At 44.4% G+C, this 18039-nt stretch overlaps 1 long non-coding RNA gene across 1 annotated transcript in view; it reads left to right on the top strand.

Moving 5' to 3' along the window:
- The window catches only part of LOC138493291 (uncharacterized), an 88829-nt gene that overhangs the window by 10616 nt on the left and 60174 nt on the right, over positions 1-18039 (top strand). The window contains exon 2 of the long non-coding RNA XR_011276358.1: positions 15072-15222. This is a non-coding gene — a long non-coding RNA (uncharacterized lncRNA). The remainder of the gene's footprint in view (positions 1-15071; positions 15223-18039) is intronic.

Raw genomic sequence — 18039 nt, 5'->3', positions numbered from 1 at the left:
GCTGCTGTACTCTTGGCAACACCTCTTGCAACTCCCGTCTTGAAACATGTTGCTTTCCTAGTACGCATCCTTCCCTATCTCTCTTGGGAGACAGGTGGCTTTATAAAAAACGCAGCTGAGACACTGCTCTTGAAAATTAATTTCTCATATTTATTTGCTCTATTCAACCCAACAGCTGCACTTATAACAGACCTACCATTTCCTAATGGGGGAAGTATGACCACAACCTAGATCAATACCTTGGCTCTGCCTAAACACCAACCCTCGTTCTCAGTAATTTGTCCTTCGCAGCTGCAATACTAATCTAATCATCAGGAGCAAAACTGTTCTCAGGCATTCTGCCCGCAGCTCCTGTGAACGGCTCAGTCTTGCACCATCAGCTACTATCTGCACAGCGGCTTTCCCTTCCTCCAGGAACCATGGCTGTTTGGACACTCGTTGGAGGAAGCAAAAATAAAATCAAACTAATGATCAGAACAAAATCTCCTAAATGTGGCCTACTACTCTAACCTCTAGCAACGTCTAACTGGGCATAATCCAAATTGCAAAGCTCTTGCTAACGTGGCCGTCAGCCCTTATGTTACTAAAGCACAACATTTACCCTGCTTCATGTTTGCACTACGTGGCAATTGAGCCCCCCTTTCACCAGCTGCCCAAAGCTTTCCTAAATACAAAAACAACATATTCAGAGTTCTCTAAAATACAAACAAAGCGCATCATAAATCACTAATGCTTAATGTAATGTATCCTCTGCTTAACCTCTAAATATAATGAACAGTATGTTTCCGCTGCTCAATTCACCGTGTAATACTCTCAAAAGTGTGTCACAACTAACTGCAAATAACATGTGTGCAGAAATGCTAAATGCTAAAACAAAATTACTGAAATGCTGACACTAAAATGACCGTCCCTTTATGGTAGTAAAATTGACACAGCCTGAAGCTATTTCCTCGTTTGGGACGTTGCATCTGCATCCCAACTCTCCCCCCTTCAGTTAATACATTAACTAATCTGTTTGCTTCCCTCTTCCTGCTAAATCAACTCAGGGCATATTCTTCTGGGGTACATGTCCTAAAGCAGCATCCCCGTCCCCTGCCAGATCTACCCACTGCTCTTTGTAATTCACTTGATCAGGTGGGGGATGAGAAAGTGTCCCTGGGGGACCAACTGGATGTTCTAAGCATACCATCTTATGTTCAATTGCACCATTCCAGTTGTCTGCATGTGCACATTTCAAGAGGAGTGTGGCCTCACCCGTTGTAAGGGTGAATAACATCACAGTTGTTCCTTTGGGCAGCATCTTTGTGCAGCATCTCGACACCAGCTGCCAAGAACAAAATAGAAAAAGTAACAGGACAGCATTGGGAATTAGCACTTTTATGGTTAGGCCCATCCAGGAAGGAGCCCATGAAAACAGTGAATTCAGCCAATCCTGCTTGACCACCCCATCCACTTCCTTCTCCGTTGCAGCACGTAGATTGTGCAGGACCAAAATTGAATTTGTCAAAGACCCATTATCAGACTCATGGTTTGGGGTAAATGTACAACATAAACTCCCGATTTTGGCACAAACACCACCCTCCATAGTGGTCAGGCGGTTGAGAATATAACGGTTCTAAAATGTCCTTAATCGCGTGGCTCTCAACTCTTCCCTAATGGCGTGGAGGTCGTGTTCTGTGTCATTCGCAGTGCTTGATTTAGAGCCATTTGGAATTGACCACTGTCTGCATGCTTGTCACAAGCAGGGAGGTAAAACATTTCTTGGTCTTACTAAAAAGACCATACTGTTCAGGAATGGCCTTAAGTTTCTCGGTGGAGTCCTGGGAGAAGTAATTTGAACGTTTCTGGTGGTAGAGGCTCATAGATCGGCATGCCCACTGGTGGGTAAGGGGCATGGGTGTGACTGGAGTGTGAGCATTTATTACAGTGAGATGGGCCTCTGGCACGATAACGACCGGGGCAAGTAGAGTTGTTAGGAAACAGACCCCTTTCCAGAGTGGCAGGAGTTGGATGTATGCAAAACTCCTGCAAGTCCAAAACGTATCTATGATCGCTGCTGTTCCTCCATTGAGGTCTGGAATCTCCAATGTCTTGTTACAGTGTTCATTAGTGCCAACAGGCATGTTGCCATTTCCTCTGAAACACAATGAGAATTGTATAAGAATCTGTACTTTATTGGGTCATTCACGTTGCTTTATCCAGATCAGTTGCTTGACATATTGTCCCCACACAGCATAAAACGTCTCATTGATATTTGCCACTACTTCCTCTGGATACCCCACCAGTCCACCTGCTTTACAGCTCATCAATCCCTTGTCCCACAGATTATTGTGAAAAATGGTGCCTTCTAACTGTAATTTAGGTCTTATTTCACACCGCAACCGCTTCTGCCCATTATTTTCAGAACACTCACTGTTGTCTGCTTCTAGTACGTTTGCGTGAGCCGTGCGTCCCTGAAACAACCCACGCGCCGTACATATGGCGAGATGCACTAAACATTGTGCTATAAGAGGGGCATTTCTTGGGGAAGGAACAGTCTGGGTATGCCAGTTGCATGGGTAATTAGGGAGCAAATATAACCAGAATTGTTTGACTTCTCTCAGCCCACACTCCTCATATAATTATACCACAAATTGTCAGACTCGGGGTGATGTACATCTGTAACTCTTTCTAAAAGGGCCTCTTGATCTATAGTGCCGCTTCTGCTTATAATCATGGATACACTCCTGTTTGCTGACACATGTGCTACTTCAATATCCTTATACCCCCCTTTATATGCCCCAACTATGTAACTGTTATGCTCACCTGGTATCCACGGGGACGCCACCCAGCCCTGGTTGGATGATTTGCACTCTCAAACCCTCTCCCGGTCCCTTGGTAAGGCCTCTGGTTAAAGATGGGTCTGCAATATAGGAGAGCTGGATTCAATACCAGATTGTCTTTATGTTTTCCCACCTCCCTTGGCCTCAACTCCTTCCTCCCCCTTGGGCCTTCTCCTCACCTTAATATTGTAAGAGGTGGATTCTCTGTCCTGCTCCTCATGGCAGGGGCGCGTAGATGTGGGGGGCGAGCAGCGACCAAGTTACTTCACTGGTGCAAGCCCCCCTGTGGGAATCCAGGCCTGCTGCGACTCTGTATGTTTGATGCTTTACAGTCTTTATATGCAATTCTTATGTTCCTCTTAGTTCGAATAATAATGTCTTGCTTCTTTCCTTTTAGATATGGAAAGGTATTTTGGTGTTGTCCTGCAGTTTGAAGATGAGCATGGGCCGGTAGGCGAAAGCGTGGTCTGCGCGATGCTGTCCGGTGAGTAATGCGCGATGCGCGGTGCTGTTTCGCCTTTTATATTGCTAACCTGTGTCTTTTCTCTCCTTGCAGGTTGCGATGTTCCTCACTGAGCGCCGTAAATTTCCAGCAATGATAATGACCAGGAGATGACTGCCCATGTAAGAATTGTGTGGCCTTCTTCATTCGGGAGGAAACGTGAGTAAACGTGTACTGATGCTGTCTTTCTTTCTCCTCTTTCCAGGTTATGGTATTCCAGGATGCATGCGGTGCCGGATGATGGAGTTCTTACCTTCAGGTGAGTGGAACTGAAGTCAGCGATGGATTGAAGACAGGATACTGTTCCAGGTAAGTTTCGTAGTGTTCTTTCTCTCTCTGCAGGTTCTTGGTTTCAGTTAAGCTGTCATCAAAGAACTGGACACGGTGAGCATTACGCTGCTCACAGCAGAATAATGAAGAGCATGTTCTGCTGTTTGGGTGTGGTTTAAATAGTCTCATGTAAAGTAGTCCAGGTAAAATAGTCCCAGGCCTGCCACACCCAAATTAGTCCAGGTAAAGTAGTCCCAGGCCTGCCACACCCAAAAGACTAGGCCGCATAGCTCAGTTCCTTGTAACTGAGCTATGTGTGTGCCTCCATGATGGCTGAACCCCCCCCCCCAAGTTAAATAGTCCCAAGTAAATAGTTGCATTCTAATGTTGGTCTTCATGATGGTTATGAGCCTGGCGCCAAAGGCGCCAGGACTGACTCCAAGAAAGTCTTGGATGAGGTTTTAAGGCCTTCGACATGGCCCTAACTGGAAGGCTGACTTGTCAGTGAGGGCCAGGGGCAAGGGTCATGACAGCACTCCCCCCTAAGGCCCCTCTCACAGTGGCACTTCTGCCTGATCCTGGTTTGGCTGGGTAATTCTGATGGAACTTTTTAATTAAGCAAGGTGCATGGATGTATTCACTAGGTTCCCATGATCTGTCTTGAGGGCCGTATCCCTTCCAATCAACTAAGTAGTATAGTTTGGATCTGGTGTATTTTGAGTCTAGGATATCCTTTACTTCAAACTCTGGTTCTCAATCAACTAATACTGGTTTTGGTGGTGTTGTAACCCGAGTACCGGGTTGTACCGGTTTCAGGAGTGATACGTGAAACACAGGATGAATCTGCATAGTGGGTGGTAGGGCTAATTTAACTGCCACTGGATTTATTATGGATTTAATAGAATAAGGTCCCAGATATCAGGGACGAAAGGTCTGAGTCCCTTTTATGGGCACATATTTTGATGCTAACCAGACCTTGTCTCCAATTTGATAGTCGGGGGCTTTACTACGATGTTGGTCAGCGAATTTCTTTTGTCTGTTCTTGGCTTGGAGTAAATGTTCTGCTGCTTCTTTGAAGGCCTGGGAAACAGTCGTATGTAGGGTTTTAACCGCTGGCATATCCAAAGGGGTTGGGAGATCCAATTCTGAAGTACGTGGATGTCTACCATATATTGTGTAGAAAAGGGGTTTGTCCAGTGCTGGTGTGTAATGAATTATTATAGGCATATTCAGCTATCCATAAAAAGTCCTTCCAATTTCTTTCCACTTGATATAACATGCAACGGAAGTATTGCTCGAGGGTTTGGTTTGTTCTTTCTGTTTGGCCATCTGTTTGAGGATGGTGACTTGTGGATAGTCGAATGTCAATTTAGGCCATTGAACAGCATTTCCTCCAGAAGTTGGATACAAACTGACTATCTCGATCTGAGATCAAGACCGATGGAAATCCATGTAGCCGTACGATTTCCTCCAGGAACACTTTTGCTAAATTGGATGCATTTGGAAGACCCTTAAAAGGAATAAAGTGTGCCATTTTAGAGAACAAGTCTACAACTACTAAGATGGTGTTGCATCCGTGACTGGGAGGTAGATCTGTAATGAAATAAAGGGACAGTGTGTGCCATGGTGTGGGAGGAATTTCCAATGGTTGGAAAAGACCAGCTAGTTTCTGCTTTTGGGACTTGTTTTGTGCACACACACCGCAAGATTGGATACATTGTATTATGTCTTTACAACATGTAGGCCACCAATAGTTTTGTTTTACTTTAGCTAGAGTTTTGGCAATTCCAGGATGACCTTCAATCAGGGAGTCGTGATAACCCGAAATATCCTGCTCTTGTAAATCTTTACTTGGCAAGTATAGATGGTTCCTAAAATATGGTAACTGGTCTTTAATGGTGTAATGTTCTCCTTGAGTACACCACTCTTGTGAGAAAGTGGGATCCATTAAGAGTTTAATCTTGTTTTGGAGTTCACCCTGTGTCAATGTTGTTGTAAGACCCAGGAGTTTGTCTTCTGGAATGATTGCTACTGGATCTGGAGTTATATATACCTTTTCATCAACACCCATGCGGGACAAGGTGTCAGCCTTTCCGTTTCGGACCCCTGGCCGGTAGGTGATCACATAGTCATATTCAGCGAAGAAAAGAGCCCACCGGATTTGACGGGATGATTCAGCCTTTGCTGTTTTTAGGTATTGCAGGTTTCGATGATCAGTTATGACCGTGACAGTATGTCTAGCACCAAGGAGATAGTGTCGCCATGCCTTGAAGGCTGATTTTATAGCCAAGAGTTCTTTGTCTGTGATAGCATAGTTGAGTTCGGGAGGTGAGAATTTTCGTGACCAGAAGGCCACAGGGTGTAACTGGCCAGTCCCTGGGTCCCTCTGTGAGAGAACTGCTCCCATAGCCATGCTAGATGCATCTGTTTCAACTATATAAGCGAGGTCTGGGCGAGGATGCCGTAGAACTGGAGCAGAAGTGAATTTTTTCTTAATTTCTTAAAAGGCCTTCTCTGCTTCTTCAGTTCAATGGAACTTTTTATTGTTTTTTTCTCAATAGTGATGTAATTGGATGCACTATTTGGGAAAAATCTGGGATGAATCGGTGGTAAAAGTTTGCAAAGGCCAACATACTCTGGATTCCTTTAAATGAAGTTGGTGACGGCCAGTTAAGAATGGCATCTACCTTGTGCCTATCCATTCTGATACCTTTTGGTGTGAGGATAAAACCGAGGAACTCCACTTCAGTGACATGAAAAGAGCATTTTTTGAGTTTAGCATACAGTTTATGTCGGCGGAGTTTAGTAAGGACGGAGCAGACATTGCTGACATGGTCTTCTTTTGTGGCAGAATACACTAAGATGTCATCAATGTAAACCAGGGCGCAAACGTCGATTAACTCCAGCAAAACATCATTAATAAAGTACTGGAATGCAGCAGGAGCTTTGCAAAGTCCAAAAGGCATTACCTGGTATTCATACAAGCCGTATTTGGTATGAAAGGCGGTTTTCCATTCATCTCCTTTCTTCACTCGAACAAGATGGTACGCCCCCCTAAGGTCCAGTTTGGTATAGATCTGGGCGTCTTTGACTTGATCCAATAATTCGGGAATAAGGGGCTGTGGATATCGTTTTTTTACTGTGCTCTGGTTTAATGCGCGATAGTCGATGCAAGTCCTCAAATCTCCTTCCTTCTTTGGTACGAAGAATAAGGGACTGGATGCCGGTGATTTAGATGAGCGGATAAATCCATTTGCCAGGTACTGATCAAGATAAGATTTCAAATGGAGGTTTTCTGGTTCAGTAAGTGCATAGATTCGACCACAAGGAATTTGCGCACCAGGTATGAGGTCGATCTGACAATCGTAGGGCCTGTGCGGTGGTAGAGTATTGGCTTGTTCTTTCTGGAACACGTCTTGAAAATCTTGGTATTCATTAGGTAGAGTACTAGTCACACCTAGTACAATTGCCGCCGTACTGGGAGTAGCAGATGTACATAAGTCTGTTTTGCCCTTTTCTTGGTAATAACAGGTGTGAGCACAATCATCGGAAAAGGCCAACTTTTTGGCACGCCAATCTATTAGAGGGTTGTGAGCTACCAACCATGGCATCCCTAAGATTAGTCGAAACTGAGGAGCTTTGATGAGATCGAATGCAATAGATTCTTGGTGTCCATCATGGCACAATAGGGTTAGTGCTGCTGTACATTGGGTTACTGCTCCGGAAGCTATTTCTGTCCCATCAACAGCAGTAACTTTTTCAGTAGTCAACTTAGAGCATAAGGGAAGCCCCATCTCTGCTGCCAGATCTTGGTCTACATAATTCCCAACTGCTCCACTGTCTATGTATGCTTCGACAGCATGCATCCGAGACGGTTGTTTGTGATTGATCAAAATTACTGGTAATGCAAAGTGTGAGGTCTGTGGCTCATCCTTCTCGCTCGACAAGCGGACCTCTACACTTGCCGGGCTTGGTAGTTTTCTGACTCCTTGTTATTATCTTCCTTCTCTGTGGCTCCAACAGTTCTCCTTGGTGGTTTCACTGGACATTCTTTGAGGAAGTGGCCTGATTTTCCGCACTATAAGCATAATTGCTGTTGCCTTCTCTTGTCTCTTTCAGTTTTAGTTAAAGGGGGCCGTACACCTCTGATTTGCATGGGTTCTACCGTGTTTACCAATGTACGTGGAACATTATCCGTTGACCGGACATACCCAGCTCGAGTTTCTAACCTTATCCGGTCTGCTTTTCGGTCTTGTAATCTGTGATCTAATTGCACCACAAGGTTGATGAATTCTCCACAGTCTTTAGGTGGGTTAACCACTTGAGCAAGGACATCCTTTAGTTCTCCTCATAGACCCTGATCAAATAGTGTGGTACTTTTTTCCTCAGGCCACCCAGCTTCAACGACTAGTCTGTTAAATGTTGCTATATATGTAAGCGAGTCTTGACTTCCTTGACAGTGACAAAAGTTCATTGTCTAATGTTTGGCCATGGGTGTGACGAGCAAAGAGTTTTTCCATTTCCATCTGGAAACCCCCAAAGTCATGTAACAACGGGTTATCCAGACTTACCAATGGTACCGACCAATCCGCAGCACTGCCACTCAGATGTGACGAGACAAAAGCAACCCGCACTTGGTCGTTAGTAAAAGCCCCAGGTCTGCAAAGGAAATGAAGACGACACTCGTTCATGAACGTTGCGTACTTCTTGGGGTCCCCTGTAAATTGTTCAGGTGGAGCTAAAGGAACTGCTCCAGGAAGGGTTATTTGCACTGGATTGGTGGAAGAAGTTGGTACAGGTGCTGGTGGAATGTTACCAGGAAATGGGGTCTGTCCTGCCTGTGATTGGAGCAATTGTCTACTTATTTAGTCGGTACGATTGTTAGTAACAATCAAATCCCTCCTAAGAGCGTTGGTTTCTTGCCTGGCTGAATGTAATTCAGCGCGTAATTGTCCCAACAACTGAACTAACTGGTCAGTCTCTGAAGTCTCCATGACGCCCAGGTGGATAATATTATTGAGGCTTTGCATTCTGTTACACTCACCTGGTATCCACGGGGACGCCACCCAGCCCTGGTTGGACGATTTGCACCCTCAAACCCTCTCCCGGTCCCTTGGTAAGGCCTCTGGTTAAAGATGGGTCTGCAATATAGGAGAGCTGGATTCAATACCAGATTGTCTTTATGTTTTCCAACCTCCCTTGGCCTCAATTCCTTCCTCCCCCTTGGGCCTTCTCCTCACCTTAATATTGTAAGAGGTGGATTCTCCGTCCTGCTCCTCGTAGCAGGGGCATATAGATGTGGGGGGGTGAGCAGCAACCAAGTTACTTCACTGGTGCAAGCCCCCCTGTGGGAATCCAGGCCTGCTGCGACTCCGTAGGTTTGCTGCTTTACAGTCTTTATATGCAGTTCTTATGTTCCTCTTAGTTCGAATAATAATGTTTTGCTTTTTTCCCTTTAGGTATGGAAAGGTATTTTGGTGTTGTCATGCAGTTTGAAGATGAACATGGGCCGTTAGGTGAAAGCGTGGTGTGCGCGAGGCGGTCCGGTGAGTAATGCGCGATGCACAGCGCTGTTTCGCCTTTTATATTGCTAACCTTTGTCTTTTCTTTCCTTGCAGATTGCGATGTTCCTCGCCGAGCACCGTGTAGTTCCAGCAATGATATTGACCAGGAGATGACTACCCAGGTAAGAATTGTGTGGCTTTCTTCATTCGGGAGGAAACGTGAGTAAACACTTACTAATGCTGTCTTTCTTTCTCCTCTTTCCAGGTTATGGTATTCCAGGATGCATGCGGTGCCGGATGATGGAGTTCGTACCTTCAGGTGAGTGGAACTGAAGTCAGCAATGGATTGAAGACAGGATACTGTTTCAGGTAAGTTTCGTAGTGTTCTTTCTCTCTCTGCAGGTTCTTGGTTTCAGGTAAGCTGGCATCAAAGAACTGGACACGGTGAGCGTTACGCTGCTCACAGCAGAATAATGAAGAGCATGTTCTGCTGTTTGGGTGTGGTTTAAATAGTCTCAGGTAAAGTAGTCCAGGTAAAATAGTCCCAGGCCTGCCACACCCAAAGTAGTCCAGGTAAAGTAGTCCCAGGCCTGCCACACCCAAAAGACTAGACCGCATAGCTCAGTTCCTTGTAACTGAGCTATGTGTGTGCCTCCATGATATGATGGCTGACCCCCCCCCCCCCAAGTTAAATAGTCCCAAGTAAATAGTCCCATTCTAATGTTGGTCTTCATGATGGTTATGAGCCTGGCGCCAAAGGCGACAGGACTGACTCCAAGAGAGTCTTGGATGAGGTTTTAAGGCCTTTGGCCTGGCCCTAACTGGAAGGCTGACTTGCTAGTGAGGGCCAGGGGCAAGGGTCATGACAATAACCCTTGCCATAAGAAGGAAAAGAAAGAGGGAGAAAGACAACTAATACAAAACATAATACTCATAACACAATCCGCTGCTTCTGGAGACTGTGAAGAAGGGTTAGCATTTGCTCGCCCAAAAGGAGGTACTGATTTCATAAATGTCAATAACGTATTATAGAAACTCATCTTTTAGTGCTCCTCCCTGTATCTCTCTTGCTTCTGGTGGGAGGGGCTGGTGCTGGTGTCCTTCCGAATGTCCGTAAGGTGGACAGGGCCATTTTAACAGTTTCTGAGGCCCAGGGCACACACACTATTGGCCACCACCTTGAAACCCATGCTCTCTCCCCTCCCCCTGAAACCCACTTCACCCCGCTCAAAACCCATGCCCCCTCCCAATCAGAAGAATGATGGTATTACATACTTCGAGTGAAATTCAATAGAAACCTGTCTTTAAATGGATTATCTAGTTGTTAATACAGTATAGACAATACACATGTCTGTGACCTGTTTCCCCAAGAGGATGCTATAGTGAAGACATTTTCACTTTGTTTTTTGAATAATATATTAATTTTGAAAGAAAATAAAGGAAAATGATTTTTATGCTAGTATTTATTTAAGAAACTTATCACCTAACAGTTCAACCTGACCATTTATTTCTATATGAATGTGTGCTCTTGGAAACCATTACATGGCTAGGCAACAGAGAAAACAAAAAGGCATTTAACAAACATAAAATGTCACTTAGCATTTCAGGACATGCCCACACAGCAGACAAACAAATTCAAGTAATCGTAGAAAGAATGAAATGAGAAGCACCCAGTGGGTATATGCTTTCTACTGTCCAAGGCTGATGTGCCTGAAACGGTGCCATGATTAAAGTATATATTTCCTTCTAAATTTGGATATTGCTACATCATTAATTATTTCAGAACATTCTATCTCTTGAACAATTCCAGATGCAATGCTTAACAGAGCCAAATAATTCAATCTGTCTTCAATCATAAAGGTAAAACAGGGACAGTTACGAGATAAGCCTCTTTCACCATTTGTGATAACGTATGCCGAGGGAAGATTATTCTCTTAAGAGGGATGTGAATGTGAACCAGTATAGACACAAACAACACAGGATCATAGTCCAAAATAAAGGGAGTGGCCAATGAAGGTTCTATAAGCACATATATACTTTAATTAAACACACCAGCTGGAATATAACTAATAGAAAATATTGTACACAAACCCACCCCAAAGGAAGAAGAGAAAAGATGTAAGAAGAAACTAGCACTCTGTTAGTGGTTCCAGAGGTGGAAGGTGAATTATAAGCCACAAAAAGGATATGTTGATGTTGAAAACAGGTGCGATCGTGACCTAAGCAGTCTGTAGGGCCCAAGTGGACTGAAGAGCAGTTTAGGGTCAACAGTACCTAGATTCAGTTCTTGGTGGGAACCGAGTAAGGGTGAATGTGATTGCTTTGTGCAGCAGAAGGGAGGCAATCAATGATGCAGGTCAGGGTGCTCTAGGACTGCTTTGCAATTCAGCCAGGTCGAATCAGGCTTTAGCCGCTGAGAGGGGTCGGTGAGTGATGCTCCAGCAGTTTGAGTCGGCGGGCAAGCGTGATCAAAGTGGTGAATTTGGGGGCGTCGATATGCAGGTCGGTGTGGCGTCCTTTAGAGGGCTAGCTGGGCTGAGTCATGGTTGTAACCCCTGGTCAGAGTCTGCATGTGACTCACCAGTGATTCAGACAGGTCCTGCCATCGAGCAGTATATTCAGCCACGAGGCTGTGTCAGGTTGGTTCGAAGTACAAGCAATAGTCCGACTTGGTAGAGGAGCGCAAAAGCCAGCACTGGCACTTTCTCTCTCCTTCACAGTGCGATAAACACGAAGCGGCCTGTAAGGTAGAAGAGAGAGCTTTGGCTGGACTCGAGGACATGAAGGTTCCGTTCAGGGTCTAGTCTCCCAGTTTAAGAAGATTCTGGCGCATGGTGGTATGTCCTTGTCACAGCAAAGCCTACTACAGATGTGCCCGGGGAGTCGATAGAGGAGAGACCTTCCTTCCGCCTTGGACTACTCCTTCTTTACCTTAGGCTGAGAGCTTTGGCAAGCATAGCTTTCCCAAAGCAAGACCAGTGGGTTTTTCTCAGGTGAATCTTCATGTCTTGAGAAGATCTGAGAGATCCTAAAGAAGGGGTGGGAGGCCCCTTCTTTTAAAGGCAAAAGTCTCCAGGTGATTGAGCCTAGTCTAGCCTGATTTAGTGGTCCAATACCTATTCTTGAAATGCTTTGCTCCAGAGGAAGTGGAGGTGACAGGAAAGAGAAAGAGAGACAGAGAGAAACAAAATGGTGAAAGTCTCCTTCCATTGACCAGGGCCTCCTGCCTACTCTAATACCACCCCCTTCTCATTGCACTAAAAACAAAGACCCTTAGAGATGTAGCACCCTGGTGTGAGGCTACTTCTTTTGAATGGGTGTGCTTGTTTGATCCCCAGGACAGCTGTCTCTAGCAGCGGGTGTTACCTGCCCTCATAATGAGATCAAAGAAGAGACCAGTCCTTCAGGTTCCTGTCATGACATTCGGCAGTCTCAACCCAACTGGCCAGAATACACACCACCTTCCGCAGGCGAGCTGACTCCCAGGATCTGACACATGCAATATTATTTGGGATATGGCAGCCATGATCATAAGTAGAACCATGCACCATGCTTAAACTCTGAACACTGATTGAGATGTATAAGGTGCCAATGGCTCTAGGGTGGATGCCAGCCCTGCACCAAAGATGAACAGTAACAGGTGTGCTGCAAAGTGAAGTAAGCATGTCAGTGTTTTTTGTTTTTCAAAATGATTGCCAGCATTGAGCAGCAGGGACTAATTAAAGATTGCAACCTATGTCTGCTTATTCTAATTTGTAGAGCTCCCCCTACAATAGTTTGGCACGCACACAATTGCCACAGAAAATGTTCTCAACAAAAGCCTTTACACACGAAAATATATTTATTGTGCATAGTGCTGAAACTATTGCATTATTGCACAGATAAGGAGAAATGGCATATGAGGAGGGACACAAAGCAAGGTTGTAGGTGTTGTTTGGTTATATGTCCAACCATTGAATGTCTATGGCCATGCTAATCCCTATAGCCATTCCCACCCAGTTCCTGCCCCTTGTGAAGAATCCTGCAGATCCCTCGCTGGAACCCTGCCTTAAAGTCTCCTCCCAGGTGGGCTGGGGAAGGCAGATGCTTCCTGATCCCAACCCTGGGATGGTGTACTGTGGGAGGATCACCTGGGCAGAGACAGGGCCAAGGGTATGGAGGAGATTCCGTGGGGTGAGATACAATATTTATCCTCTGATAAGGGGACTCTAAACACTGTGCCAAAAGAGGTTATGGCTTATTGCCATTTCAACGTCTCTCAACCTCCTATTAAACCTAAGGTGGTGAACCCTAAAGTTGTAACAGCAAAGTGTACTGTGCCAAAAGCAAGACTCTTTTTGGTATCTAACATTAAATGCCCTCGTCACTTCCAAGGGTACATTAAAAAGGATTGCGGAAATGTTGACTTCTCTAAACCATCTTCTTCCAGACATGTTAAAAACCCTAACCCCTCCACTAATATTACTAAAGGAATTAAATCTACCCTTAAAAATCATCAAGAAGTAGGAAAACCTAACTTTAAGGAAACAAACTACATCCATAATCCAAGAGGGACTGAGACAACAAAGAGGGATGAAGAGGCATCTAGATGTAGTAGTCGGGCAATTAGGCCTAACAGGCCTAACAGCAAAGTGTACTGTGGCAAAAGAAAGACTCATTTTGGTATCTAACATGAAATGCCTCCTCACTTCCAAGGGTCCATTGAAAAGGATTGCGGAAATGTTGTCTTCTGTAAACGATCTTCTTCTAGATCTACCCTTAAAAATCATCAAGAAGTAGGAAAACCTAACTTTAAGGAAACAAACTACGTATCCCAGAATCCAATAGGGACTGAAACAAGAAAGAGGGATGAAGAGGCATGTAGATGTAGTAGTCGGGCAATTAGGCCTAACAGCCATTACAAGGGTCAGGCAATTGAAACTAATGGCTCTCACCTGAAGCCAATTGCCAAACCTGTAGGGCATAAAAGGCTGCAACAGGAGGGGAGAGCAGGAGGGAGCTGGAGCAGGAGTTGGAAGGCTGACAAATGTAGTAGTAGTAGTAGAAGAGCCTGAGGCTGGCAATTCACGAGGAAGTGAGTATGGAAGGGACACCAGAAAATGTAGACAGCAGATTTAACCTGCACATTTTGAGAGGGCCCCGTGTTCTCAAAACCTGCATTGATGTGGCTGCACCGAGGAAGATGTGCTAAGAGTCGAGTTTTCCCCATGTGTGCAGAGTTTCTTTGACCACAGAGCTGTGACTTTGCTGAAGCCCAAGGCTCCGTAGCAGTAGGCAAGCTGAGGGACTGGGAAGTGAAGAAGACTCCCAATTAACATGGCCGGACCGGAGACAACCGTGCTGCAGATGGGTGTGGGTCCCAAGTGTGCCCAAAGCACTAGTAGAAGTCAAGGAAGTTGGGAAAGTGAAGCAGCCCACAAACCACAGTGTTCCTGGAGCCAGTGAGTGAAGCTTGACGGTCAAGTTCACTCAGCAAGCCTTGCCGGTAACTGTAACCAGCTCTAAAGAAACTCACATATGCTTAAAAGCGAGTATAAACTGTCATTTTTCTGAATATATGTTTAACAATGGAAATGTAGCATGCGCACTAATGGTGAAAACCTAATTGTTCGCTGTATTGTTCTCATAGATAGTAAAAGAACATCACATCTGTTGTTGAACATTTTACTGGAGTCAGAACGGTCGCGTGTCCTCAATTGAACAAGGAACGCTTGAGAAAACCATTCTGAAAACTAATGTTGACTTTCACAAGAGTTACAAGTAAATACAGCATCAAAGGAAGGTTGCGGGTGAACAAATTGTGTTTCCCAAAAGGAGTTTGAAATCACCTCATTGATAATATACAGGAATACAATCACTTACAATCCTTTAAGGTTACAAAGCTATCTTAAAGAGTGGTTGGGTATGCCTAAATCTGTTTTCCGTTGAAGACTGAACCTTGTAGTAATCTGAACAATCATTCTTGAATTCCAGAAGTTATTGTCCTGACTCAGAGAACAAGCATTACCCAAACATATCCCAGAAGTGCAATAATCCGTGGCAGGAGTACCGAAGTGTATGGGGCTTGCAACTGTACCTGCTACAATCCTATGGCAGGAGCCCTTGTGGTGTCTGGTACTTCAAGGTAACTGCTTCCTTGGCTGCTCTGTCTGCTGCATCATTGCCCTAAACCTTTGGGTGTGTATTGTTTGTGTGGGATGTGCACTTCAACAAGCCAACTATTCAGGGATGTGTTAATGCTTCCATTAATATGGAGAGTAATGCTGCATGCTGCATGGGTGCTCCATCTGATTTATTGAACCCTCTCCTGCGCCATCTTGACAATCCTGAATGTACTGAGGTAACATATGCTGAGTCTGAGTAAATGGTAACTAGAACTCTTTTAGATATTTCTAATGCTTCTATCAGTGCTATAAGTTGTGTTGTTTGTGCTGATTAATGTTAGGGCAATCTCTTTTTAACCATGACCTGTACTCCCCATCTACAAAGCTCACTACTGCTGCACCAATGTGCCTCTGTCCCATGTTCTGTCATTGACCCATTAACAAAGAGCACCTCCCCTTCTTCAAGTGCATCTTCCAAGCCATGGTACCGTCATCTTCAAGGCCTTCGTATGTTACACAATCATGAACTGAGTGACATCTGACAATATGAATGGAAAAGTTTGACAGGATCACCTCATAGCCCGATGATCTCTGTGTAGTGAGGGTTGATTTGGATTTCTCCAGAATGACGAAAACTGCATGTTCTACATATCATGTTACTGGGCATCCCATGGTGAAGGTTTCCTGTATTGTGAAGGCTGCTGCTGCTAGAGCCTGTTCACATGGAAAGTCACCCGGCATGACTGGATCTAAGAGTCGACTGCAATAAGCTAGCAGCTTCTGTCCCATGGATGTCTGCTTTGTGAGAATGGCCGTCATTACTTGGCATTAGAATGTGAGAACAGGTAAAATAAAATGTGTGTAATCTGGTGTCTCAAACACCGGTGCATTACTGATTACAAATTTTAGTTACTGAAAACATGTGGTCATCTCAACTGTCCAATTAATGGGTACCTTTACTTTCTGTGTTTCCTTTAGCAAAGTAGTTACATAGTCCTAAGACCTGTTGCATCTGTTTTACTGTGAAGGCTGTGGTGTGAGTTGTATTGCTGCTGCTCTTTCTGCTGTTACTTTTCTTCCTGTTGATTCCCTAGGTATACTACCTCTTTCTGGCAATTTTGCAGTTTGTCTTTGTCTATCTTGTAACCCTTTTCTGCGAGTAAAGTTAAAAGTGTTACTGAATCTTTCCTATGCTGTTCTTCTGTTGGGCTGCGGACCAAAAGGTCATCTACATATTGAATGATTGTGCTTTGTAGTTGTATGTTTCCTAAATCCATTTGTAATACTTCGGGACTCACAGTAGCCCTGAGGTAAAAAGGCAACCTTTGCCCATGGTAAGTAAATGCATGAGACATTGAGAGTCAGGATGCAGTGGGATGGAGGAAAATGCATTCTTGAGGTCAAGTACCGTGGAGTGTATTGCTTCTTTAGGGATGTTGAAAAGGATGGGTTCTATGTTATTACATCGATGGTCTTTTAGTCAATGATTTTTTTCTGAAAATCTTTTAACGAAAAAACTCAACACATTTTTTGTTTACATTATTTTTGGGGGGTTGCCCCAAACCTCCTCCCCTATTGTTTTTAGCTATTCCTGACCCCTCCTACATCTGCACATTTCAAAGGTAATTTCTCCTGTGTCCTCCACATCTTCGAACAGCTGTTCTTCAAACACCCCTTTGCAGTGGCTGTGCTGTGTCTATGCACACAACTGTATGCCATTCATTCCCTTCCTCATCAGTACCAGACAGAATTACTTTGTCCTTTTGTACTTATGAAACGGTAGACTGGAGAGCCCCAATCTAAACGGAACAGATAGGCCATGAAGTCCTACACCCAAGTTGTGGAAAGAGTCAAAGTAAATGGCAAAACCCACGTCATTAACAATCCACATCAAGCAGTGACAGCAAATAAGCACATAAGCATCAAAAGGCTCTCAGAGTTTCTAATTCAGAACAACAAATTACAAATGAAAAACACGACTTTGCTGACATCATATTACAATCTTAGTTACAAAAACCTACAGGGTACGGGGATTGGTTAGGGGAATTGTATACATATATAAAATATTGGGGTTAGTCATTTCATTGGGAACAACTTTCTGGTGGCTCCACTTTAGACCATCCCTAAATTGATCAAGGTAAAAAAGACATAATCTCTGCAACAGGTAATTGGCTAGTGCAACAAGTACTGGGCGGTATAACATTGAGAGCTTTGATTGGTTGGCATCTATCTTACCAACCTTGAGCACTAGACAGGTCATCAACACATGAGCCAAAATGTGACTAGGGGTAGGGAGGACCGCAGACTGCTTCGATTCAATTAAAGAAGATACCAACCCTTATTTCCCAGGACATGAGTCAGGGCGCTTAGCTTTGTTATTGGCCTTGTCAGGTGCTTATGTTCTGGGAATTTGTGGAGAGTCGATGTAGGTGCCTATCTGTGTCTAGCACTAATGAATAGACTGTGTCTTCCAATTATAGGTCACGTGTGAGAAGACCATGTTTTGAATTAATTTACCCTGATTTAACTATGATTTTAGCTCATATTAGTGCAAGTGCTATTACCTTCTCTGGCCACAGGAGACTTAGTCGATCTTTTCCTTGTACACATGGAATTTAAAGGCTGTTTGTTTCTTACTTTATCCAAGAGAAATATGTCTCATGCCTTGGGAAATGTTGTCGTCAGTTCTCCTCAGAACCATCCAAACCCTCCCTTGCTTCTCAGTAACCTTGGTAAGGGGCCACGCGGCTTCTGTCTGCCCTGCATGGATCTGTATTTCAGTAAATTTAGCAAGTCGAATCTCCCTGTAGCCTTGCATTATATTCTACGTGTCTTTA

Source organism: Ambystoma mexicanum, chromosome 10 (genome assembly GCF_040938575.1).
Source record: "Ambystoma mexicanum isolate Mex_15411 chromosome 10, UKY_AmexF1_1, whole genome shotgun sequence".
NCBI classification, from domain to species: domain Eukaryota; kingdom Metazoa; phylum Chordata; class Amphibia; order Caudata; family Ambystomatidae; genus Ambystoma; species Ambystoma mexicanum.
This window is presented reverse-complemented; position numbering and strand designations above follow the sequence as displayed.